This window comes from Alligator mississippiensis, chromosome 3 (genome assembly GCF_030867095.1).
Source record: "Alligator mississippiensis isolate rAllMis1 chromosome 3, rAllMis1, whole genome shotgun sequence".
NCBI lineage: Eukaryota > Metazoa > Chordata > Crocodylia > Alligatoridae > Alligator > Alligator mississippiensis.
Window position 1 is genome coordinate 175,243,880 of NC_081826.1, and position 26,112 is coordinate 175,269,991.

The 26,112-nt window shown below is 48.3% G+C and overlaps 1 long non-coding RNA gene across 1 annotated transcript; it reads left to right on the forward strand.

Annotated features, from left to right (window-relative positions):
* Window positions 1-775: 775 nt before the first annotated feature.
* LOC132249121 (uncharacterized) lies at window positions 776-20,073 on the forward strand. The gene is made up of 3 exons (XR_009460521.1): window positions 776-1,172; window positions 11,059-11,171; window positions 19,889-20,073. It is a non-coding gene; the product is annotated as an uncharacterized LOC132249121 (long non-coding RNA).
* Window positions 20,074-26,112: the final 6,039 nt, after the last annotated feature.

Consider the following 26,112-nt stretch of genomic DNA (forward strand, 5'->3'; position numbering starts at 1 on the left):
GATCTTTGCTACTAAAGAAATTAGAGAATATGAAGGAAGAAGGTCTGCAGAGCTGGGAAAGAAAGACCAATTAGCCTACAAAAAAAGGAATTTTGACATTGACTTCATTGCATCTAGGATTTCATCCCCAGAATCATACCTTTCTTGTGCGTGTCCACACATGCAAGCACCTGCACTTACAGCAGCTCAAATAGAAAGGGTGCAAATTTGAGTCGGGGCTTTTTGCCTCAGCGCACGTGCCCAGAGATGCACTTTGGTTTGTGTCACTTAAGGCAAAATAACCCTGCCTGGCTCCTCTCGGATCTGCAGTCAGGGGGAGATAGAGCCTGGGACCAGCACCCGTGTTGGCCTTAGCAGTATAAAAACCTGCCCTGGCCAGCAGCTTAGGGTTACTTGCCCTCAGTAGCTTCTAGGGGAGGAGCCTCTGGGAGAAAGTTGGCCGCACCTCTTCCTGTTCCACGCTGCTGTGGCTGGTTGCTGCAAGCAGGGTCTCAGGAGCTTCTAGTGAGAAGATAGCCAGGCCCTTTCCTGCCTCTGGCTTGGTCTCAGAGCTTTTGGAATAAGTTGGACGCACCCCTTCCTGCCTTGGACTGCTGCTGCTGCTCTTGCTACCCCCCCACCATGCTGCTGCCCCCCCCCCTCAGGGAGGGGCCCACTACCCCAGCTTCTGCACCCCTGCTCTGGCCTGCTGCCCAGTCCACTGCCCAGCCAGTCGGGGGACAGCCTGGGAAGGGAGCCCCCCCCATCACTGCCAGAGCCTAAAGGTGCCTTGCCTGCCCCAACTGCCTTGGCAAGCTCCCCCCGTTCACCTCCACTTTCACCAGCACCACACCCTGAGTGGTTGAACTGGACAGCTCCTACCATCACTGCTGTTGCCATTGTTTCTGCTGCTGCCCCCTCTCAAGACAGGGGGAGAGCCCCTGCTGCAACACCTGACACCACACCTGCACTGGATTACTTCCTAAATGACTGAGAGCTCCTGCTCTCCCCAACAGCTACCTCACTGTATCTGATCCTGATTTGTCTTCCTGCCTACTGCTCCGCTGTTGAGTGACCAGCTGGAGGCCTGAGGGGCTTCTGGACAGATGTTCCACAAACAGAATCTCCACTGCTCCAGCTGTCTTTTACACCTGCCTCAGCAGCCTTCTCTGTGTAGTTTTTGCCCTTCTGTGGTAAGTCCTGTGGTCCACTCCCCCTAACCTGGTGTTTGTGTGGCTGAGTAAGCCAGCTTGAGTTTCCCCAGCCCTTGTCTGTGTGTTTTCCCCCTCCCCCCCTCCACATTCTCAAAGCAAACCCCCTCCTGGTTTTTTTTCTTGTGGCACTGTGACTCAGTGAGCTTTGGCCCCCTTCCTTCCTATTCCCCTTCTTCCCCAAAAACCCAGCCTGCCCCTACTAGATTCATCAGCCCCACAGGATATTTTGTTTTTCTTTATTGTCTTCCCTGCCCTCATGTGAAACAATAGCAGGGAAGGAAACTTCTGCAGGGGGCAGATGTCCCCAAAGAGCTTCCTGCAGTCCCCACTATGGGGGTGGATCCCAGCCAAGCCCCCAAGTGGGATGCATGCCCCTGCAGCCTCCACCCCAGAGGCAGAGTCTGTCCAACCTCCTCCAGGGATGGAGATTTGGGGTATACAGGACTCTGGTGGGGAGCCAACAGGGCCAGGACGTCATGCCTGACCAGCCCCCCTCCCCTGGAGGGGTTCCCAAGCCCACCCTCCTGTTATCAGGAACCAAGGGCAAGGGCAGTGGGAAGGGCTCCTATTCAGCCTTCTCCACAGCTGAGGGTGGGAAGGGCAAGGGCCCTGCCCCAAAGCCTAGACCACCAGTGCTTGAGGGGACCAGGTGCACTACACCAGCCAGCACACTCACTCAGCCTGTCCCTGGCCCTAGCCTGGCCCCACCAACATGGCCCCCTGGGGGGTGGGGGGACCGCAGCTATGCACAGGCAGCTGCAGGAAGACCTGAAGCTGGGGGGCCTGGACCCTCCACCACTGGCCCTTCCAGCTCAGGCAGCAGACCTCCCTTTCTGGCACTCACCCACAGACATGGGGTGAATTGCCAACTGCCCAAGCAGGAGAACCTGCACTTTGAGACCTGGATGCAGGCCCTGGCTTGGTTAGTGGGGCCCTTGAAGATCATGACTGCCCCCCACTTTCATAGCAAGGGGGTCTTTTTAATTACCTTGGAGGCTGCTGCACAAAAGGCGATGGAGAGGGGGTGCATGGTGGAGGGCGAGTATGTCTCCCTTGAGCCTCTAAAAGAGCTGGGGACCAGGGTGGTCCTGAGCTCTATCCCTCCCTATATCCACAGTTGGGCCCTGCTCCCCCAGCTCCAAACCCTGGTGAGAGTTATCTCCCCGGTGGTGGCCTTCTCACTGGGGTGCTGAGACCCTGCCCTGTGCCACGTGCTCTCTTTCCATTTCCAAGTCATGATCCAGCTGGCAGAGGGAGTGTGGCTGGAGGCTGAGGGGTACCTGGCAAGTCCTAATTGGAGGGGCGGGGGGGGCCTGGTGAGGATTTTCTATACAGTGGGGGGACCTGCGGTGGTTCCAGGGCCATGCCCCAGGGCACTTGCATCACGAGTCCCCCATGGGCCAGGCAGGGAGGACATCTCAGATCCAACTGGAAAGAGGGGTACCCCTACCACTGGCATGCCCCCCCCCATGAGCTCAAAGGACCCTGACCCACAGCCAAGTTTAGCAGAGTCCCAGGGAGGGCAGCAGCAACTGGGGGCAGAGAGGGAGCAGGGCCCCCCTGCCCCTTGTCATGCCCCTGTCATGGTGGCCCCCCTCCCCCTAACCCTCACCTCTTCTTGCTGGAGCCTGTCCACCTGAGGACCACCCCAGCTATGTGGGTGCAGGTCCCCTCCGGGCATAAAGGTAAGAGGAAGGCACAGGCATACCTGGAGCCCTCTGACATGAAGGACTCCTCTTCCCCCCCAAGACCACCACATGGATGGGGAGGGAAGAAGCATACCAGCCTCTGGGGTCCTCCCCAGCTGTACCTGACACCCCACCCTGAAGAAAGATCAAATGGATGATCCCCATGGAGGAGGTTTCAGGGCTGCCAGATAGTTCTGAACAGGATCCCAGGGAGGAAGCCCCTCATTCTGCTGACCAGGGTCCACTCGCTGAAACCACAGGCGCTGAGGCTGATGCCATCCCAAAGGAAGGCCTGCCAGTGGAGCCTCCTGCCTCTGATTATCTGGGGGATACAGAGGGCCTGGGGTTCACCCCAGTGAGTCCTGAGGGAGGATGTCCCCTTTCCCGGGACCCCGAGGCAGATGCCAGAGCCAACCCAGTGCCTGGCAGGTCTTTTTCCCTCCCCATCCCAGGAAAACCTCATCTCCAGCCTACCCCAGTCCCACACCAGAGGGGGTCACAGTGGGGTCCCCTAATCAACAGGCTGATCTCATCAGGGACCCTGTGCAGACCCCTCCACCAGGGCTCCAGCTCTACCCCACCATTTTGTGAAGGAGCCCCACCCCCACCCCATCCCAGGGGGCTGCAGAGTTCTCCCAATCCCAACCAGAGTCCGGGGTCTTAGCAGACCGAGTGGGGGAGTTCAGATGGTGCCTAAGGAGCCCTCTGAACCCCCGGACCAGGAAAAGGATGCCTGAGAACCAGCAGGCTCCGTGGCGCCTGCAGACGAGTCAGTCCCAGTAGTCCCCAGGGATGAGCTACTTGCATTTCTTGATCATGACTACACCTGCTGGTCCACCAGCAAGTTACAACTAGCCTTGGGCTGCTGGAGAGATTTTGATAGCATCCTTGCCACTGCGAGGGTGTTGGTGGCTGAGGTCAAGGGAACCAAAAGCTGCAATGGATCTATAGATCAGCCTGCAGTTTCATAGATGCCCTCTATATGTATGGGAGGGTGCTATGCAAACAGGCGGGCCCCACACCGGGCATTGAGATGCACAAGGCTCCTGCCAAGGTCTGGAATGGGCTCCCAAGGGAGGTGGTGCTCTCCCCTACCCTGGGGGTCTTCAAGAGGAGGTTGGATATGCATCTAGCTGGGGTCATCTAGACCCAGCACTCTTTCCTGCCTATGCAGGGGGTCGGACTCGATGATCTACTGAGGTCCCTTCTGACCCTAACATCTATGAATCTCACCGCGCCTGTGGTCCAGGCTGTTGGATGTGATTCATCCCAACCAGACGTACACAGTCCCCGGACTTTCCATCTTCAACAACCTGTACCTGATTTGGGACCTCCTCAAGGTAGCACGCTGGGAGGGCTTCGCTTCTGCCCTCCTATCCCTGGACCAGAAAAAGGCATTTGAAAGAGTGGATCATGGGTACCTTACAGGCACACTGCTCTGTGTGGGCTCTCCAGTTGCTATATGTCTCTCCAGAGTGCTTGGTCAAGCTCAGCTGGACCCTGATACAGCCCATCCCATTCAGGAAAGGGGTGCATCAAGGCTGCCCGCTGTTAGGCCAGCTGTACACCTTGGCCCTGGAGCCCTTCCTCATTCTCCTGTGGAGGAAGGTGGTGGGGTTGATATTCTGGGAGCCAGCAGTGTGGCTGGTCCTGTCAGCATATGCTGATGATGTACTCCTCACAGTCCAGCACTCAAGCAACCTGGTGCAGGTGGAGGCCTGCCAGGCATCATACTCAGTGGCCTCCTCTGCCCAGGTCAACCCACCACCAGGCCAAGAGCTTTGGTCTGGCGGTGGGTGATGGGTGGCAGTTGGGCTCACTCCCGCACAGGATCCACTGGAGAGTGGGCTCACTGCTCTACTTGGGGATCTACCTGTCCCCCACAGACCCCTCCCCACTGGAGAATTGACACCAGCTGGAGGCAAGGGTGGTGGAGAAGCTCTGGGCATAAGCAGGGCTCCTGAGATGTCTCTCACTGGATGGAAGAGTGCTGGTGAAGAACCAGCTGGTCCTGTCTATGCTCTGGCACTGCTTACACACCCTGCCTGTGCCCCCTGAGGTCCTGGTGGGACTCCAGAGGTGGGTGCTGGAGTTTTTCTGTCTGGGATAGCACTGGGTTTCTGCAGAGGTCATAGTTTCACAGTTGGTAGGGTCAGAAGGGACCTGAGCAAGTCATCAAGTCTGACCCCCTGCCATGGGCAGGAAAGAATGCTGGGTTCAAACAACCCTGGCTAGGTGATTATCTAGCCTCCTTTTGAAGACCCCCAGGGTAGGAGTGAACACCACTTCTCTTGGAAGTTGGTTCTGGATCCTAGCCACCCTGACTGTGAAGTAGTGCCGCCTGAATCTGCTCTCAGTCAACTTATGACTGTTATTCCTTGTTACTCCCAGTAGTACTCCGGGGAACAGAGACTCTCCCATTGCCTGCTGGTCCCCCTTGGCCAGTTTATAGATGGCCACCAGATCCCCTCTCAGCCTTCTCTTGTGGAGGCTGAACAGGTTCATGTCCCATAGCCTGTCCTCATAGGGTCTGCCCTGCTGCCCCAGATCATGCAAGTGGCCCTCCTCTGGACCCTCTCGGTGCTGACCCCATCCCTCCTGAAGTGCAGCACCCAGAACTGGACACAGCACTCCAACTGTGGCCTGACCAATGTTGCATGGAGGGGGAGGATCACCTCCTTGGACCTGCTTATGATGCATCTGTGGATGCATGACAAGATGCGGTTAGCCTTCCTGACATTAGCATCCTCACATTGGCAGCCCATGTTCATCTCAGAATCAATAATGACTCCAAGATCCTTTTCTGCCTCTGTGCTGATGAGAAGTGTTCCCCAGCCTATAGGTATGCTGCTGGTTCTTCCTTCCCAGGTGCAGTACCTTTCATAGATTTCATAGACATTTGGGCTGGAAGGGACCCCGGAGGATCATCGAATCCAGCCCCCTGCCCCAGGAGCAGGAATTCAGCAGGGATCATGGGATCCCAGCAAGATAAGCATCCAAATGTGTCTTGAAGGTGTTCAAAGTGGGCGCTTGAACCACCTCCGGCAGCAATCCATTCCAAACCTTGGGGACTCAGACAGTGAAGAAGTTCTTTCTTATGTCCAGCCTGAATCAGTCGCGGTGGAGTTTGTCACCGTTCGATCTTGTCATCCCTTGGGCCTCTCTGGTGAACAGACGTTCCCCCAGATCCTGATGAGCACCCCAATAAACTTATAGGTGGCCACCAGATCACCCCTGAGCCTGCACTTTTCCAGGCTGAAAAGCCATATGGCGCTCAGCCTCATCATAAGGTCTGTTTTCCTGACCTCTGATCACGTGCGTGGCTCTCCTCTGCACCCTTTCAAGCCTCTCCACATCCTTTTTAAATTGTGGAGCCCAAAACTGGATGCACTACTCCAGCTGTGGCCTCATCAAGGCCAAGAACAAGGGGAGAATGACATCCCAGGATTTGCTTGAGAAACATCTATGGATGCAAGCCAGCATTTTGCTCGCTTTACTAGCTGCAGCATCACACTGAAGGCTCATGTTCATCGTGGTCAACCATGACCCCAAGTCCCTTTCATCTGTAGTGCTAGCCAGCGTAGAACTACTGAGCCTATAAGCATGCTGCAGGTTTTTCCTCCCAAGGTGGAGAACCTTGCATTTTTTGATGTTGAACACCATCAGGTTCTCGTCTGCCCATTTCATGAGCCTGTCAAGATCTGCCTGGATCACCCTCCTGTCCTCAGGTGTAGATGCTTTACCCCAGAGTTTGGTGTCATTGGCAAACTTGGCCAGTCCGCTTCTGACACCAATGTCCACATCATTGATGAAGATGTTAAATAATATAGGCCCTAGGACAGAGCCTTGGGGGACCCCACTGGTCACAGAGCACTAAGACGATTGGCTCCCATCGACTACCACCCTCTGGGTCCTACCACAGAGCCAATTCCCCAGCCAGTGAATGGTGGTGAGGTCAAGGCTGCAGTTAGCCAGTTTAGCCAAGAGGTGATTGTGGGATACCAGATCGAAGGCTTTTTTTTAAGTCAAGATATACAATGTCGATCTCTTTCCCCCTTGTCCAGGTGATAAATCACCTGGTCATAAAAGAAAATGAGATCGGTCAAGCAAGGCCTACCAGCAACAAACCCATGCTGGGTATCCCTCAGGATATTGCCTTCAGCTAGTCTGTTAAGGATAGCCTCTTTGATAATCTTTTCCAAGACCTACCCCAGGATAGAGGTCAGGCTGATGGACCTGTAGTTTGCCAGATCTACTTTCCTCCCTTTCTTGAAGATAGGCACCACATTGGCCTTCTTCCAGTGTTCAGGCACTACACCAGAGTGCCAGGAGTTCTCAAAGATCCATGCCAGAGGCTGGGCTATGATGCTCACCAGCTCCTTGAGTAACCTGGGGTGTAGATTGTCCAGGCCCGCTGACTTGAAGGTATCCAGCCTGTCAAGGTGTTCCTTCATGAAGTCAGCTTCGATGGAGGGCAAGAAATCTCCCTCACCTGGGCCTCTCTGACCCATAGTGGGCAGGGTTGTCCCATGGGACTGGTGAAAAACTGCCACAAAGTACACATTTAGCAAGTTCGCTTTTTCCTGGGCATCGGTTGTCAGTTGCCCCATCTAGTTTAGCAGGGCTCCAACATTGCCCTTGCTTTTCCTCCAGCTCCCCACATATCTAAAAAAGGATGTTTTATTTTCCTTGATATTTGTAGCTAACTGGAGTTCCATCACAGCCTTGGCTTTCCTGGTTTGCTCTCTGCAAGTCCGGACCAGAGCAGAGTATTCCTCCTTGGTGGCAGTTCCAGTCCTCCATCCTTTGTAGGTTTTCCTTTTAAGATGCAGGAGGTCCACCAGTTTCCTGGAGAGCCAAGGGGGCTGCTGAGCCCATTAAATGCCTTTCCTCTGACATGGGATGGGCTTTGTTTGCACATCCAGGATTGCTCCCTTGAGGAGCAACCACTCATCCTGAACTCCCCTCTCCTTTGGGTTGTGGTCTTTTAGGGCCTCTCTGACAAGCCTCCTTACCTTATCAAAGTCAGCTTTCCTGAAGGCGAGGACTTCTGTATTATTGACTGACTTGCCAGCTTTGTGGCAGATGGTGAAGGTGATCTGCTCATGGTCACTGTCACCCAGCTTCCCTTCGACTGTTAGGTCACTGATTAGATCATCCCCGGTTGCTAGTACAAGGTCAAGCAGTGCTTTACCTCTTGGCGGCCAATAGACTTCCTGTGTCAGATAGAGGTCATCCACACATGAGAGAAAGCTTTGCGACTCGTGAGATGTCTGGGTAGTTTAAAGTCTCCCAGGATAACCATACACTGGGAGCGTGCAGCCTCAGCCAATTCCCTGGTGAACTCCTGGTCAAGGTCTTGACTCTGGGTAGGGGGCCTGTAGTAGACCCCCACCATAGTATCCCCTGTGCCATGTTCCCCATGGATTTTAACCCAGAGGGTCTCAAGTTGTCCACCACGGGTGCCAATGTTGGCTTGCAGGGATGCGTAGCTTTCCTTGACTTGGAGAGCTACACCCCCGCCCCTTTTGTCCTCCTGTACAGGGTATAGCCATCTATACCCATGGTCCAGTCATGGGTGGAGTCCCAACAGGTCTCCATTATCCCAATGACATCATAGTTATTTGCATTTAGCAGGAGAACAAGTTCCTCCTGTTTATTCCCCAGGCTCCTGGCATTTGTGTATAGACATGCAAGTGACCCCTTGGGGGCCCCTGCCCTGCCTACATTTTGTTCCAGGGCTGGGGCTGACGTGGGATCCCTTATGTGCCTTGGCCTGCTGGCTTTGCAAGGGCTTCTCAGTGGGCCAGCAGCGGCAGTAGTTCCCCCCCCCCCATACTCCCAGCAGGCTTAGTTTAAAGCCCAGTGGAGCAGGTCAGCCAGTCTGGCTGAGAAGAGCCTCCTCCCCAATTGAGAGAGGTGGAGGCTGTCCCTTCCCAGCAGCTCGCTGCCTGTCTCCAAAGAGCAGACTGCGGTCATGGAAACCAATGCCTTCCCGATGACACCAGTGCCGCAGTCTTTGGTTGACTACGTGGATCCTCCTCTCCCTCCTCAGCCTGTAGCCCAAGACTGGGAGGATCAAAGAAAATACCACTTGTGCCCCCAGACCCTTTAGCCCCACACCCAAATCTGTGTAGTGCCTCATGACCTGGCTGGAAGCACTCCGAGCCATGTCATTGGTGCCCACATGGATGAGGAGCATGGGATAGTGGTCAGTGGGCTGGAGGATCTTAGGGATCTTCTCCACAATGTCTCGGATGCGGGCTCCCGGGAAGCGGCAAACTTCCCAGGCTAAGGGGTCAGGGTGGCAGATTACTCCCTCAGTCCCCCTCAGGATGGAGTCTCCCATGACAAACACTTTGTGTTTGGCCTTAGGGAGAGTGGGGGCAGTAGCTACAGTGTCATCTGTGTTGCCTGCGGGAGCTGGCAACTCGGCAGGCTCTGCTGGGGTTGCAAGAGGTTTGTACCTGTTGCGAAGCTCCAGCTGGGCAGAGGCCTTGGTATGGCGGGCCTTAGGGCCCTTCACCACTTTGGTCCAAGCCCTGGGCTGGACAGTAAGGGAGGTCCCTGAGTCTTCTCTTTTCCTGGAGGGAAACTGTGGCCTACCCTCCACCTCCCAGGAGAAAAGGGCCTGGCAGTAGGAATTTATCTCCTGCTCACAGTCCCTGATGGCGCACAGTCTCTGGACTGCAGCATGGAGCTCCTGTAGCTGCTGTGCCAGAGACCCCAGTAGGAAGCAGACCTCACAAGGAGAGGTGGCCATGCTCCCGGGCCCCAGAGTCTGAAAAAGCAACAGGCAGCCCCTGCAGCCGAGAGCCAGGGGCTCCATCTGTGTGGAGCTTGGAACCTTAGGCTCCGTTTGGGTGTCGGTCTCCGAGGTGCCGGTGGGGGGGGGGCTGCAGACCCCTAGGGGACCTTGCACTTGTCAGTATTGAAACCCATCCTGTTCTCATCTGCCCACCCCTTTTAACCTGTCCAGATCTAGTTGTAGCCTGTCTCTCGACTCTAGCATGCCCACTTCTCCCCACATCTTAGTGTCATCTGCGAATTTGAACAAGGTGCTTTTCACCCATTTGTCCAAGTCACTGATGAAGATGTTGAACAGTGTGGACCCAAGGACCAAGGTCTGGGGAACCCCACTGACCACATCCCTCCAGGTCAAAAATGACCCATCCACCACCACTCTCTGGGTGTGGCCCTCCAGCCAATTTGCAACACATCTGACTGTGTAGGCATCGATACTGCAGTTGCCTAATTTTTTTAATGAGAATGGAGTGAGAGATGGTGTTGAAGACCTTCCTGAAGTCCAGAAAGACTATGTCCACCGCGACACCTGCATCCAAGGATTTTGTGACCTGGTCATAGAAAGCAACCAGGTTGGTCTGACAGGACCTGCCTCTAATGAACCCATGTTAATTGCCCCTAAGTATAATCTCCCCTGCTGGTCCCTTGCAGATGTGCTCCTAGATAATTTTCTCAAATTGCTTCCCCAGGACTGAGGTAAGACTAATGGGCCTATAGTTTTCTGGGTCCTCCTTCCTCCCTTTTGAAAATGGGGACCACATTGGCCCTTTTCCAGTCCTCTAGAACCTCATTAGAACACCACAAGTGTTTGTAAGGCTGTGCCAGGGATCCTGCAATGACCTCTGCCAATTCCCTCAGCACTCTGGGATGGAGATCATCAGGGCCTGCTGATTTGAACACGTATAGTCCCTCCAGAAGTTCCCTGACTAGGTCCTCCCTAACCCTGGTCCTAGCTGCGCCTCCCCTGGGTCCATCTAGGAACCCAGTGGGGAGGATGACCTGGTCCCTGCTCAGAAAAATGGAGGCAAAGAAACTGTTTGCCTCCTGAGCCTCCCCTTGTGGGAGGGCAGCCAAGGCCTCGTTTGCCTGTGCAGCGAGGTCCTGGCATTCTGTCTTCAGGCCCTGCAGTGACTGCTATACAGTGTCAGTAGCCACACAGCATGGGGCCACCAGGTATGCGCTTTCCTTTGCCACTTCTGGTGGCTCTGATATGACTCATCATCTATGTTGGAAGTCAACCCATGGCTCTGGACCTGGTGCTATCGTGTGGGTTTTGGCTTCCTGGACTAGAATCTGCACTTCCACACAAGGGACTTCCTGGGATGCAATGGTCTCCATCTCTCTGCAAAAGGTAAGAGTCTCTTCTCTTACAGGTTGGCTGATCTCCTACATCCAGGCTTTAAACTACATTCAATGGGGGATGGGGATGCAGGAGATGGAGAAAATCTAAGACCTACAATCTATGAGACGCAACAGAATATCCCAAGTAAGTACTAAGGGGCCCATTGGGCATCAGAATGGGGGGACACCAAAAGCAGCATTCAGAGGGCTCTAGTGCCTCTATACAAATGCTAGGAGCATGGGGAACAAGCAGAAATAACTCGCACTCCTGCTTGCAAACAATACATTTGATTTAGTGGGGCTAACGGAAACCTGGTGAGACTCTACCCATGTAGGGGCAGTACACATAGAGGGCTATAGGTTGTACAGATGGGACAGAATAAGGAAAATGGGAGGGGGGACAAGGTGGGTTGCTATCTCTGTTAAGGAGCGTTATCCATCTACCCTAATAAAAATGGAATCAGAGGAGGAGAAAGTTGAGGCATTCTGGGTTACATGGACATTGTGGGGGAAAGGGACTTGGTGGTGGGGGTCTGCTATAGACTACCACATCAAGAGGAGGAGCTAGGCCTGGAATTCTTGAGGCAACTCTCATAGGCCATACAGTTTAGGAATGTGGTTGTCATGGTGGACCTAAACTATCTTAACATCTGCTGGGAGGAGCAGTCAGCCAAATCCAGCCATTCACATAGGTTCTTAACCTGCATACAGGACCTTCACCTAACATGGGAGGTATACGGTCCCACTAGGAGGAATGCCTTACTGACTTAGTGTTGGCTACAGGGGATGACCTCAAAGGGGAGCTACAGATCTGTGGTCACCTTTGTTGTGCGCACAGGGCATACAGTGTGAATTAAAAACATGCAGGAATCTTATCAGGGGATAAGGCACCATGCTGCATTTATTGGAACATAAAACATAAGGAGAATAAAGAACAGTAAGGTTATCTGCTTCACTCATTCCCATGCATACTCATTCATTCATACAAAAGAAACAAGCACACACACAGATAGTTAGACAGTTCTGCAAAGGTTAAGGTGTTACCAAGCTCTAAAGTCACTCAGGTCTGTCTGGTGGCTGGACAGAACTCCTTCTTGCAGGTGGAAAAGACACAAAACCTCGTATTTTGTGTTCATTCTTTATAGTGATGGTTGTCCACACAAGCCTATGGATTCCACTGAGTCAGATGAGAAGGTCATCCTCCTTGTCCTGTTGGCAAGCTGGGATTGTTGGGACATGAGCTTTGTGGTCTGTAACCTTCAGGGGAGTCGTTGCTTAGAGTCTTCAGCCATCAGGGTGAAGCATGATCTAGTAGTATTTGGTAATCCTTAACTACTGACTCAACATCACTGCAGTCAAACCACAGAAGGCTATTTTCACCTGCTGCAAGAGGACTGTCTTCCTTCACATTACATACATACGTACATACATTACTCACTCTTTCATTACCTCTTTCCACATACATCAGACATGCCACAAACCTTGCATAAGCATTTTCCTTATACTAAATTTAAGTTCTAAAATCATGAGACCAATAGGCCAAATATATATTTATGCTAAACAATAGGAAATTTAAAATAGATGGTTCATTCCAGAACACTAATAATGACATCAAAATATTGTAAAAAGTAAATCAAAGTTAATCTTGGTATAGCTTAATGGTTAAATATTTCTTTATATAAAAAGAAAAATAACAATATAAGCAATCAAAGCAATTTATAGTTACTGCAATACTACACCTTGGGGACAATGACCATCAATTATTAGAATTTACCAAACAGTGTAAGATGGGTAAGATAGGGTGGAAGTGCTTGACTTTAGAAAGGCTAACTTCAGTGTGCTCAGGAGTTTAGTCAATGACGTACTGCAGGATAGGAGTATTGGTGAGATGGGAGTCCAGGAAGGATGGTCATTCCTGAAGTAAGCAATCCTTTGTGCTCGGAGGGAGACTATCCCATTGCAAGGGAAAGAGGCCAAAAAATCTCCTTGGCTAAACAGAGAAATCCAGGAAAGCCTAAGGGCAAAAAATGAGGCATATGGGCAGTGGAAGCAAGAGGAAGATACCAAGGAGGACTATGCCTGATTGACCCGCATTTGTAGGGGGGCAGTTAGAAGGGCCAAAGCAAACATGGAACTTAGGCTGGCAACAGAAATTAAAGACAATAAAAAGTCTCTCTTTTTTTGTTTTGTTTTGCTTTTAGTTATGTAGGGGGTAAAAGAAAGGCTCAGGGCAGCATAGAACCCCTACTGAACAAGTAGGAGCAGTTAGTAACAGACAGACAAAGCTGAGCTTTTCAATTAGTTTTTTTGCCTCAGTGTTCCTGAACGGGGGGTCAAGATAAGTCTATGAATGGGTTCTTAGCTAAGTATCAGACACCAGCCCACCAACTGTTAACGTTGACTTGGTGCAGAGTCACTTGGATGGACTGGATGTGTTCAGGCCAGCAGGCATGGATGAGCTACATCAAAGGGTACTAAAGGAATTGGCCAGTGTCATAGCAGAACCACTGGCATGGATGTTTGAGCACTTGTGGCACTCGGATCAGGTCCCAGAGGACTGGAAAAGGGCCAATGTGGTCCCTATTTTCAAGAAAGAGAGGAGGGAGGATCTGAGTAATTATAGGCCAGTTAGTCTCATCTCTATCCTTGGAAAAGTCTTTGAAAAAATTATCAAGGAATATATTTGTGAGAGTCCAGTGGGGAAAAATAATGCAGCAGAGCAACCAGCATGGGTTCATAACAGGTAGATCATGCCTGAATAATCTGTTTCTTTTTATGACCAGCTCACAAATTTGCCTAGATGCAGGAGTAGAAGTGGATATCTTTTACTTGGATTTTTAGGAAGGCCTTTGATACAGTATCTTACCCCATTCTCATAAATAAATTAAGATGCTGTGACTTAGATGTTTACATGGTCAGGTGGGTGTCAAATTAGCTTGGGTGTTGCACACAGAGTGGTGGTGGACTGGTCAGTATTGACCTGGAAGGATGTGAGCAGTGGGGTCCCACAGGACTTGGTCTTCATCAGTGACTTGGATGTGGGAGTGAGGTGCATTCTGTCCAAGTTTGTGGATAACACTAAATTGTGGGGTGAAGTGAACACAGCAGAGGGTAGGGAAAGACTGCAGTCAGACCTGGACAGGTTGGAAGAGTGGGCTGAACACAATAGGATGCAGTTCAACAAGGACAAATGCAGGGTGCTGCATCTAGGGTGCAAAAATATCCAGCACACTTACCGGCTGGGGAATGACCCTCTCAGCAGCACAGAAGTGGAAAGGGATCTGAGTCATGGTGGACTCCCAGATGAACATGAGTCATCTGTGTGACAAAATCATCAGCAAAGCTATCCACAATTCATCATGCATTAGCAGATTCATGACAAATAGATCCAAGGAGGTTATACTTCCTCTCTATGTGGCATTGTTCAGACAGCAGTTGAAATACTACATCCAGTTTGGGGCACCATACTTCAAGAAGTATGTGGATAACCAAGAGAGGATACAGAGAGGGGCCATTCGTATGGTTAAGGATTTGTAAGCCAAGCCCTATGAGGAGAGACTAGGGAACTTGAATCTCTTCAGCTTCTGAAAGAGAAGACTGAGAGGTGATCTTGTGGTTGCCTAGAAATTCATGGGGGAGGAGGGGGAGGGGCAGCAAGGAATCGGAGATGCTCTGTTCACCAGGGAACCTCCTGGGGTAACAAAGAACAATGGTCACAAACTGACAGAGCAGATTTAGGCTAGATCTTCAGGGTGAGGGTGGCCAGAACTTGGAATGGGCTTCCAAGGGAGGTGGTGTTCTCCTCTACCTTAGGGGTCTTTAAGAGAAGGCTGAATAGGCATTTGGCTGGGGTCATCTGACTCCAGCACTGTTTTCTGCCCAGGCAGCGGGTCAGACTTGATGATCTATTGAGGTCCCTTCTGAACCTAGGATCTATGAATCTATGGCCCCTTCCCCCCTCCTCCCGCCCCCTACTTACCTGGCAAGCTGGCTCCAGATCCTTGCAGCTTGCACCACTGCCTGCCCTGCATGGGCAGGCAGTGTGATTCAGCACCGGGGCAAGGGACATCCATAAAGATGCTCTGGCTGGCTACCAGAGCATCTTGGTGAAGAACTGAGCCTCCGGTTGCCTCAGGCCATGGTCCGGGACCATGCCCTGCCCTGCTTTTTTCCCCCAGGGTGTTGTTTGACCCCTCGATATCCAGGGATCTAACTTTGTCCACGCACTGCAAATTTGCAGCATGGGGAACATTTTGGGGGGGATTGAGACACTGCAAGAGGCATGTGCACACCCATCTAGACTTGGCCCTAGAGGTAAAGTGAGATTTTATTGGTACTTTTTTCAAAGAAAAACAATGCTATTTCTCCCTTAATTTTGAGTTTAGTAACAGTAATTAAGGTGGCTTTAATAGAAAGCAATTTCTTAGGCATGTGGTTAGTGCCAGGGTATGATTTTGTTTGTGTATGGTAAAGTGTGTGCTTTTGGTTGGTGTGTGTTTGTAGGCAAGAAGGCCTCTGTTGTTCTGGCCATGTGCTCTGCACATGGAAAGCTGAGGCCTGTATTTAGGCAAAGTATGTAAAATCCTCATCATAGGAAGCTGTAGATTCTCCAGGGAGACTCAGAGAGAGAGAGGCTGGAGCATAGCACTCACTAATAGGACAAGACTTGGATGATGTCACACCAAGTATATCAGCTAAGGTTTTTCTGTCTCTCATGGGGCTGCTAAGAGCTGCACAGCTGAATTGGGAGCCAGAAAAACTGTTCCCCATGGGGGGTCTCCCCCAGCCCTTCAGTGGAGAGGCAAGTGAAAGTTATGTGAATGGAAAGCCTCGGGTACAGGGAAAGAAAGTCTGTCTCAGAGTTTAAGACCTCTATTTCCTCCATTTCCCCCCCCCCTTTTTTTTTTTTTTTGGACTGGAATAAAACCATGGGGGTATTAATCCCTGGAGCCTACTGACAAGAAATGGAGTCCTGGCGGTTACTGGCCGCATGGGCCTGGCCAGCCCTCTCTTTTGTAATTGTAGTGTCTCAGCACAGTGGAATAGCTGAGACTGGATGTCCAGGCTGCAGCCATAAACCTGGGCCCTTTTTGCTGTTTCATGGCTATTGCATTTCAGCCTAGCTGTGTGGCTGAATCCCAGCCATATGTTTGACTGGCAGATTTGGGACAGGGTGAAGCCTGGTACGTTGTGAGCCAAGGTGAGACCTGACACTATTTGTTGTTGAACCAGTCCTCAGTATAGGCCTGCCTGACTTTTGCTACACAGTCCAGGCACAGTGAGAGGCCTGGGCCTCTTTTTGTCCCTTTTATAGTTTGTCCCAACCAAGCAGTGTGGCTGGGTACTAATTGTAGTTCAGGCCTGAGACAAGATAGGTCTGACCTTCCCTCTGAGTTCTTTTGCAGTTTTCTGTCTAGCACAGTTGGGATTGGGACTAGGAATTTTGGGGTGCAGCATGCTGATGAAAGCCTCAATTAACCTCTCAAAGCTACCATGCAGTAGTGGAGTTCGATGCTCTACCACTTCTGTCTTGCAAGGGGCTCCATTGCTCCTGTAGAAGGACCCATGCTCTTGAGAAGCTCCCTGCAGTGCAGTGAACCCAGGGAGCATCTCATATAAGACTCTCTGGTGTTGGCCCCCCTCTCCAGCCCATTACTGAAGGGCAGGAATAGGGGCAAAAGCCCCAGAAATATCTTTTGGGGAGCCCCAAGTCCCAGACTACCTCTGCAAGAGGGTGTCACCTATAGACTTTGCTTTGTAATTAATAGTAGGCCTGTGTGAAGTGGCTAGTATTCACTGCAGATTCAGAGTTGGTCAATTTGGGGGACAGGGATTGGATTCAGTAATTTGAATTGCTGTCTTGAATTGATTCGGCTGAATCTCTGAATTGGCCCCATCCCCCACCTGCCCTCAATGGCTGCCCCACCTGCTCTCCCAGCTCTTTTAAAAACAACAACAAAACAAACAAACAAACCCAGACTCACAGGCAGCTGCCTGGTGGGGGGGGCGATCCCCACTACCCCACACCATGTGAGGGACTCTGCTATGAGCTCCCTAACCCCCACCTGTCCCAGCTCCCGGCCCTTTAAAAAAAAACAAAAAAGCCCCAACTCACCAGCTGCTGCCTGGTGGGGGACGTTCCCTGCTGCCCCACACCGCATGGGGGGCTCTGCACAAGCCCCCAGAAGGCACAAGGCTTCTGCAAGAGCCGGTGATTTCGGGATTTTTTGTTTTGTTTTGTTTTTTCTTAAAGGGGCAGGTGGGGCAGCCATGGGGGGGGCTGGGGGAGTGGGCAGGGGTTGGAGGGTGCTCAGGGGGTTCCGGTAGCAGGCAGGGGATAGAGCCTAGTGTGGGCCTCCTCTCCCCCACCCCCTACTTACTAGCTCAGAGTCCAGCTCCCTGCTGCAGCAGGCAGGAACTGCCCGAATCACTGAAGCATTCCAATTCAATTCAGTGAGCTTTGAATCAATTTGGACCTTTTACTTGGTCCCCTGATTCAATTTGGATTCGGAGATTTGGCCACCAAATCAGGCCAAATCTCCTCTGAATGAAATCAGCACCCGAAGCTTCGCACAGCCCTAGTTAATAGTCTTTTAAAAATATATTTAGCTTTTTTTTGTTTTTTGTTTTTATTTTCTGTAATACATTTGGGTTTTTTGTGTTTAAGCTGCTTGTGAGGAGGGGGGTTTGTTTATATGAGATGCCCCAGCAAATTTAGTGTTCCTAGATATCTGTGTAGGGGCTCGAGCCACTGGTATAATTTATGGGATAACCTGAAATGTGAACCTGGTCCTTTTTGCTGCCAACCAGGATTTTACACTTCATAATCCATGCTCCTTCTGAAGTTAATGAATTCTTTGCCATTGACTTCAATGGGAATATATTAGGTCAGTGCTAAATGCTTTTGAGAACCTAAATGTGGGAACTCGGATAACATTGCATAGGAACTATGAAAAAAATTGTAGACTTGTTACCTGGCAATTGTTTGCATGCATATATTAATAAAGTTTAGCTCATTTAAAATTAAATTGCAAAACATGTCTACACTTCAGGATTTTTAAATGCATGTGTAATCAACTCAGTGAAATGCTGTAAATTAATCTTTCATTAAAGAACCAAATTCCATTGCATCTTTCCAGTAAAATTTTCATTGAATCCAATGGAGATTTTCCTTGACATATAAGGGTTTGGAATTCAGTAAGAAGTGATTTGCATAGGTAAAAGTAAGCTTCTTTGAGGTACATGTCTCATTGTGAAAATTCTGGCATTTGGAATTCATGCTATCCTTCAGATATGACAGTGATTAAATAAGGATCTATATTGAAGCAATTATCATGTTGGCTAAACAAATGGTGATAAACCGTGATGATTAAGCTGATAACATTGGCCGCATACAAGAGGTACACTTCTACTCACAGAATCACCACTGTCCCAGTAGAAATTGCCAGTGTATACTCATTCATTAAATCTTTCCCAGGAGAAATGTGCCCTATATGGGAAAGAGAGCTTCTGGGTGCAGTGGGGGTGGAGGGTGAGGGGGAAGGAAGGTGCAGTACTGTTGTGATGCAGGGGTGCATCTGCACAGTGCGCAGTTTGGGGGAACCCATAGCTCACCCTTGTGCTGCGCATGGGGGGCGGGGGGGGGGGTGGCATTTGGACCCCAGCTGCTTAGAAGCTGGACAGCCCTGTTTTATGGCAATAATGGGTCCAACCCTTAAAGGCTTTGCAAACTTGAAATCTGAAATTTAAGTTCAAAGGATTGTAGAGTCAGCTTGTGCTCAGCACCTTTTAGAATTTGTCCTAGTTCAGTGGTGAACAATATCCAAGGATCTCCACAGAAATATACAAAGAGATAGAAACCAATGCATCTATATCTTGTACGAATCTCTCAACTGAAGCACAGAAGTAGATGGAAACAGAGTTGCTTACCTGTGTTCACAAAGGAAATCAGCAGTTGGGCTAGGAATAAAACCCAGGCATCCTGAAGCTACACCCCTTATTTTAGAGACTAGAATCTCCCATTGACTGCATGAAATAGGAAAAGAGTGTTCTCCTTACCCTTAATAACTGGCCTTTATTTTAAAAAGGTGAGGAATGTCCTCAGCTTCCATTGAAGTCACAGGCTTAAAAATAGGCCTTATTCTGACCCTCTGTATGGGACAAATTTGACTTATAATGAAAAAATGACAACACCCACATCTCCTCACCTTAGCCATTCAAAAATAGCCAGAAGTACTAGAACTCATCGGGTTCAATGAAACAAAAAGTAAAGATTCTTGATTAAGTTGTTGTTGATATATATTTTCTGAAAAAACATTTCTCTTGAAATACAGCTCATCTTTGACATGCTTCGTTCTAAAATATCTGGTACAAAGAACTTAGGTCTTAATATTTTATCTGGGCAGAAGTAACCAGCAACATTTGTGGTGGAAAAGGAGGGTTTTTTTGAAAGTGGTAAGATCATATTTGGATTTCTAATAATAAGCAAGTTGCGATTTTTACTACAGCCACTTTACCACAACTCCAAAACTTAGCAGCCACTTTCATTACCCTGTTGTGCACTAGACAAAACTTTATGAATTAAGTGCCCATTGTGACATAACTACATAGAGTAAATTAAACTAATGGATTGTTCCTTCTAAGCATTTGCCAGGGAGCATCTTCTCTGACATTGCCATGAGCCTGTTACACAAGAACACACTATTCTTGAATGCCCACTGTAAATCAAAACACAGAATAATATTGTGTTTGACATGAATAATGTAGCTACTTACTGTAATGCAAGTTATTTTACAACACAATAAACTAAAACAGACTGGTCATTGTATCACTAAAATATTCTTTTTTTTTTCCATTGTACAGGTTGAAACATTAAGAAACATGATCAAGAAAAATGCTTCTGCTTCAGCAAGTAACTGCAGGAGAACACTCACTTAATTATCGTCTTTATAACCAGTGGTGTGAAAATGTAACACTACTCCACTCTCGCAATAAATGTTAGTAGTATTAACATGCTAAAGCTTCCTTTTCTTCTGACCAGTTTTCAACTGTTGGGACAATACAAGCAGTATGAAGAGAGACATATGCGTATAAAGACAACTATTTCTTAGAAATAGTGCAATACAATTGATTTTGTGCCAAGTTACAGGTTTTGTGTTGTGTCACTGATGGAAACACAGATCAAATCATTGAGTATGTGTCTTGCCAACTTTACTTAAGTCATAGCAAATGCACAGCCAGTATCTGAAACAAAACTAACAAAAACCAGGTCTTAACAGACAGACTTTCAATATACTGCAATAAAAAAGGAGTTTTGCCACTAGCAGGTAAATTCCTGAGGCTGCAGGATCAGACAAATCCTCCTATACTAGATTTTTTTTTTTCAAATCCACTATTATATTTATGTGATATGCTCTGTTTTTGCCACCCCATCTGCCACTCTCTCTCTGTCCCTCCCCCCCCCCCCCCCGAAAGTATATCTCCCATTGGCTTCAACTAAATTTATGAATAATCAGTAAATTTGAGAATTAGGGCACTGTTGACTGTTCTGGACATACAATGGCCTGTTTTTCACAAATGCAAGCATGCATAATTCCCCTAATTTATCTTCTTATTTGGTCCCCATGATAATGTCTGTGCACCTCACCAAGAGAAAATGAATTTAATCTCCCAACATTCACATCTTACCTCCATTTTGCAAATAAGTGACTGAAACACATCTTGCACCCTATGTTCAATGATACAGTTCTATTGCCTCAAGGGAGTAAGAATTGTTCCACAATGAAGGTAAGTGGCTTGCCCAAGACTACACAAGAGGTATGGCAATGATGGAAAATAAAATAAGATTTCCTAATTCTTTCATATAGCAGCTTAACCACAAAACTCCTTCTTCCACTGGAAATCAATAGAACCTGTGACAACATCAGACTACAATGCATAAAAGGCCTAGTGAATCTAAGTTCTCTTTAGAGCAATTTGCAAGGGAGTGCTTCCTTCTACCAGGCCCTTGATGCGACTTACACTTGACATTTCTTTATTCTTCTCTTTGTCTGAACTGTATAGTAGACATGGTCTGATAGGATCCTTAAGATCCTCTAGTATGGCCTCCTGCACATCATAAATCACAGCATTTCACTCGGGATGCTGGGCAAAAATCTAGAATTACTATGACAAGACTAGAACCTGTCTTTTAGGAAGACATCCAGTCCTCTGATAACATCTTTAAAGACGCTACATCTGCTTCCTTTCCTTTTTTTGTGTCCTTGTGACAAGGTATTTAGCAGAATTCACAGATTTGTTAGATTCTGACAGGTCTTGCTATATGTGGTTCTTTTTTGGCCTTGAACTTGCAACCTCTGGGCCTTTAGCAGCTACACTATCCCAGTCCCCATCATCATGAGCAATCTCGCATGGTTGAGGATAAGCACTCTCATGAGTTAAGGGAAGAGCTGTAGATGAGTCCATTGATGACTAAGAAGGCTGATCCTGGAGCTGTAGACTCTCCGGCAAACACCATAGGTGGTAGTTAAAGGGATGATCAGACCACGGATTTCTCAGTCTCATTTCCTTTCCTTCTGTTTCTCTTGTTTTTCTGCCTCCAGGGCAAGACTGTTTTCCTCGAAGTAAGATGTACCTTCTCTCACAAGGCATCACCATGAAGCCCTGTCCTACAGTAGTTTATCTCAACTTGTGGTATCAATGCCATACTTCTTAAGGTTCACCCTGAGGGTGTCATTGAAGCACTTCCTCTGGCCCCTGCATGTCCTTTGTCTTTGGCTGAGTTGGGCGTATAGCAGATGTTACAGTAAAGGTACATCAGGCATGCACATACAATATTCTGTCCACCACAACTGATGTTGAATAATTAATGCTTCCATACTGGTGGTGGTAGCATCAGTGAGGATCCTGGCACTTATGCAGTGATCATTCCCTGTTCTGTCAAGGATCTTCCAGAGGTTGAACTGGTGATGGAGTTCCAGGCTTTTCAGGTGGTCCCTATAGGTTACCCAAGCTTCACAGTGGGAGAGAAGGGTTGGGATTACCACAGCCTTATATAATAAGAGCTTTGTTTGAGTCCTGATGTTGTGATTGTTGAACACATGATGATTCTGTCTTCTGAAGGCAGAGCTGCCACATTGGATCCTATACTGGATCTCCTCATTGATACTGGCCTTCTTTGAGAGATGGCTGCTGAGGTATGCAAAATTTTCACCAGTCTCCAGTTCCTGTCTATCAATGAGGTTCTTTGCCAAGGGGGGTTGATTGGCCCAGAACAGACTGGTGAGGTATTTTTGTTTTTGTGATGGTAAGGGTTGGTCCCAGGCATTGGTATGCTTGAGAGAAACAGTCTGTTTGTAGGTCCTCCTCAGTATGCGCAACGATAGCAGTCATCAGCCTACTGAAGTTCCACAATAGAGGCTGAAGTAACTTTGGTTTTGGCATGGAGGTGGGAGAGATTGAAAAGGTTCCTGTACTCTGTGCCAATGCCATGTGGCAGATGGTCATGGATGAGTGTCTTGATGATCGCAAGAAAGATGGAAAACGAAATTGGTGTGATTACACAGACCTGATTGATGCCTGTTGAAATGGCAGGGGGCTTTATAGCAGACCCACCGCATATGATGGAGTCAGTCATCTGGTCATGAAGACGTCTCAGCCCCCACCACATCTGCTGAAAGGTCCATCTGTTATAAGTATTTAAAGTTCAAGTTTACTGCCAGGTGACCATAAATCATCACTTCTGGTTTACACCAGTAAAATTCAAATGACAGCACTAGGGTCACACAGGTATAACATAGCAACTAAGTGATGTTGGATTAAACTCAATCTCTGGATTCTTAATTAATCATTTTGGGAATTAGCCATGCCAACTGAGTCAGGACAGTTGAAATGGTAACTTCAGGAAAACTGACTTCCAACCAAGTTCTTGCCAACAAGTGCAGAAGTTAATGTATTAAACAAAGTAGTATGAATCTAAAACTATTATTTAATGTTTACATTATACTACACAGTGAGAAAAGCAACTCCTAGTGTGGTTTTCACTTTCTACAGTTGTTATACCAGTGTAACTTTATTAGCTTCACCAAGATTGCTCCTGCCTTACCTCAGATTGTTCCTACTCTCCTTATACACCAAGGCATGATACAAAGCAACATGGCTTCAAGCAAGCACAAGGAAATTTAATGTGGATAAAGTTATGAGATCACTTATTTTCTGCCTTATTGGTTCCCTTTTTTGTTTGATTTCTACCACAATGATAGAACATTTGTATTTTATTTCTATTCTAGATCTTGGGTCCAAAAAGGAAAATTCCCCTACATTTCCAGGTATGGGATCTTAATGTGGCACTTTTAATTGACGGAGATTTGCTAACCATGGGTGCGTCTACATGTGCCATTAGGGAGCAGTGATGAACTGCAGAGCTTATTGCTCCCCAGTTTATTGCTCCCAGGTGTCCCATGTCACTCTAAGCAAGATGTACTTCAGGCTCTTTAATCTAGCAGACATAGGCACAATAAAATCCAATAGCTGGAAACTGAAACTTAGAAAGTTAACACTGGGAATAAGGTGGACATTTCTTAGAGTGAGAGCAATTAGAACTGCCTATTAAAAGCCAAAAAGGATTCTCCATCACTTTGAAGTCTTGACTTAAAGACTGGACACTTGTGTGAAAGTTATGCCATAGCTCAGCTCAAAGGCATTGGGCTCAAGATAGTAATTACTGGATAAAGATCTTTGACTTGCATTATGAAGGAGATCAGACCAGATCATCTTAACAGACTCTTCTAGCCTTTCATGTAAAACCAAGAACAGAATTTAGCCCTATATTTACCAAAATCACTTCACTCATGAGTGAAATGCAGCTCTCTCTTGGCTAGAATGTGATAGTCATTGAACAGTAAGCTATAGTCTAGATCGGAAGCTAAAATTGAATAACAGACTCAATTAAAAACAACAGTAGGATTTGGGCAGATAGAATGGAATTCCCCAAACTGGTGTTTGGCCACACTAAAGTAGAACACCTCTACCATGGGCTTTTAATAAGCACGATCATCAGGATCAACTTTTGTATTATATCTGCTAGATGACACCTGAGTCCTATGCTAGTGTCTACTATCTGTGCATGTTTGACAACTGTTGTGGCTGACAGAGCACTGTTTTTATTCATGATAAACAACAGCTTTTCAACCACGATTTCCTGCATACAATGAGATGATTTTCAGAGAAAAAAGCAGAGTGCTATGGACTCAAACATTTGTTCCCAGCTGTGTCCTATGGTACATAATGATGAATGGCTGCAAGCTGCTACATTTTAACTCAACAAAGGAACACATCTTTTTTCCAGAGTTGTTAAATCCCTGAATTGGCTTCTGCTTTGCAAGAAAAGAGAAAGACATGGGGGGGGGGGGTTCTTATAAAAATCAAGTGATATAAAAGCTTTTATCAACAACATTTCTAACAACATTACACCGTTTGTTAATTTGTAATTTAACAAGATGCCACTTAGAAAAGGGAGAGTGCTTCAAGGAAAGCTCCCTTTCAGTGTTTGCTTAGTGCTAATCCAAAAAAAATCCACTGCCAGAAGCTAGACAAAAGACAAATTACATGGCTGTTGAGTATCTTATTTGTCCAGATGGCCGACCCACAACTATAGTTCATGGGCGAATAGAAGTCTAACTAATACAGTGAAAACAAGCTCTGTAATGTCACCAAGTCAGTTTAGTAAAAAGCACAATGTGTGCTTCTCAAACAAATTATCTGAACATTTGAAAAGTACTCTTGAATGCATATGAATGCAATCACATCAGCAGAGACGGATTGACTATTTGGTCATGGTTAAGAAAACAAAGCTGTGAAAACTTCTTTCCAGTTGTTCAGATGATTGTTGTTTATAGCAACACCAATGGTTCAAAACTGTGTTTTCCTCTCTTTCCCTCCTAAATATTTAAGTGCTCAGATATTCTGTTTGGAGCACATAAAAACAACTCTCTTAAAAACTCCTGTTTCATCTCTTGAGCAAGCTTTCCCACATCATGAAAATGAAATTTAACTATGTAGAAATTTCTGAGTCAAAATTTCCAAAGTGATCATTAATTTTTGAGGTCCAGATATAGACACCAAGAAGCTGATTTTCAGAAGTACTAAGTACTGACTGCCCCCTGAGCTTCAAGAAGAGTTGTGGGTACTCGGCACTTCTAAAAAATAAGGCAAATAATAGGCATGTGGCATCCCAAATTAGCAACCACTTCTAAAAATTTTGGACCTCTGTGTATCTGTGTTAGTAGTGCTGATATTATATGGTCTTGGCCATGCTGACTGCAAAGTTGTGCTTTTACACCATGTTAGTTTACACCAGAGCTGTCTATCAGATGGCCCATGCGCCACTCATGGCCCCCAAAAGGGTTTATATGTGGTCCGTGGGCTCCTACTGACAGCTGCCCATCACCCCCTCTGCTGTTTGGTCTTGACACAGGGTTCTTCAGGGTCCCTCCTTCCTCCTCCAGCTCCTTCTTCCAGCAGCCACTCCTGGGAACAGATTGACATAGCAGGGTGCTGGTGCCTGTGTGTCAGGGGAGGGAGCCAGGCCACTCACACTGCAGATGTCAGTACATATGGCTGGGGGGGGGGGAGGTGCTGAGAGGTAGGGCTGTGCAAAATTTCGCCAAGTGTTTCGTTTTGAAGCTGTGTCAATGCATTTTGAGCTCAAAACAGAAAAATCAAAATGAAACAAAAAGGTTTGAAACAGCTTCGAAATGAAATGAACGTTTCAAATTTTGAAGCAGTCCAGTGGTGGGAGGCAGGGGAGAGCCATGGCTGCACTCTGAGTGGCTCTGCGGCCCCATGGAGCTCAGCCCAGCAGCAGGCACCTCCCACCACCAGGCTGAGCCTTGTGGGGCTGGTGAAGCCTGTGGGAGTGAAGCCCTGGCTCTTCCTGCCTCCCACCACTGTGCTGCGTTCTGAGCAGATCTGCAGCCCCATGGAGCTCACCCCAGTGATGGGAGGCAGAGCACAGCCCTGGCTCTGCCCGTCTTCCACGGCCAGGCTGCACTCCATGGGGCTGCAGAGCCCCATGGAGCACAGCCCTA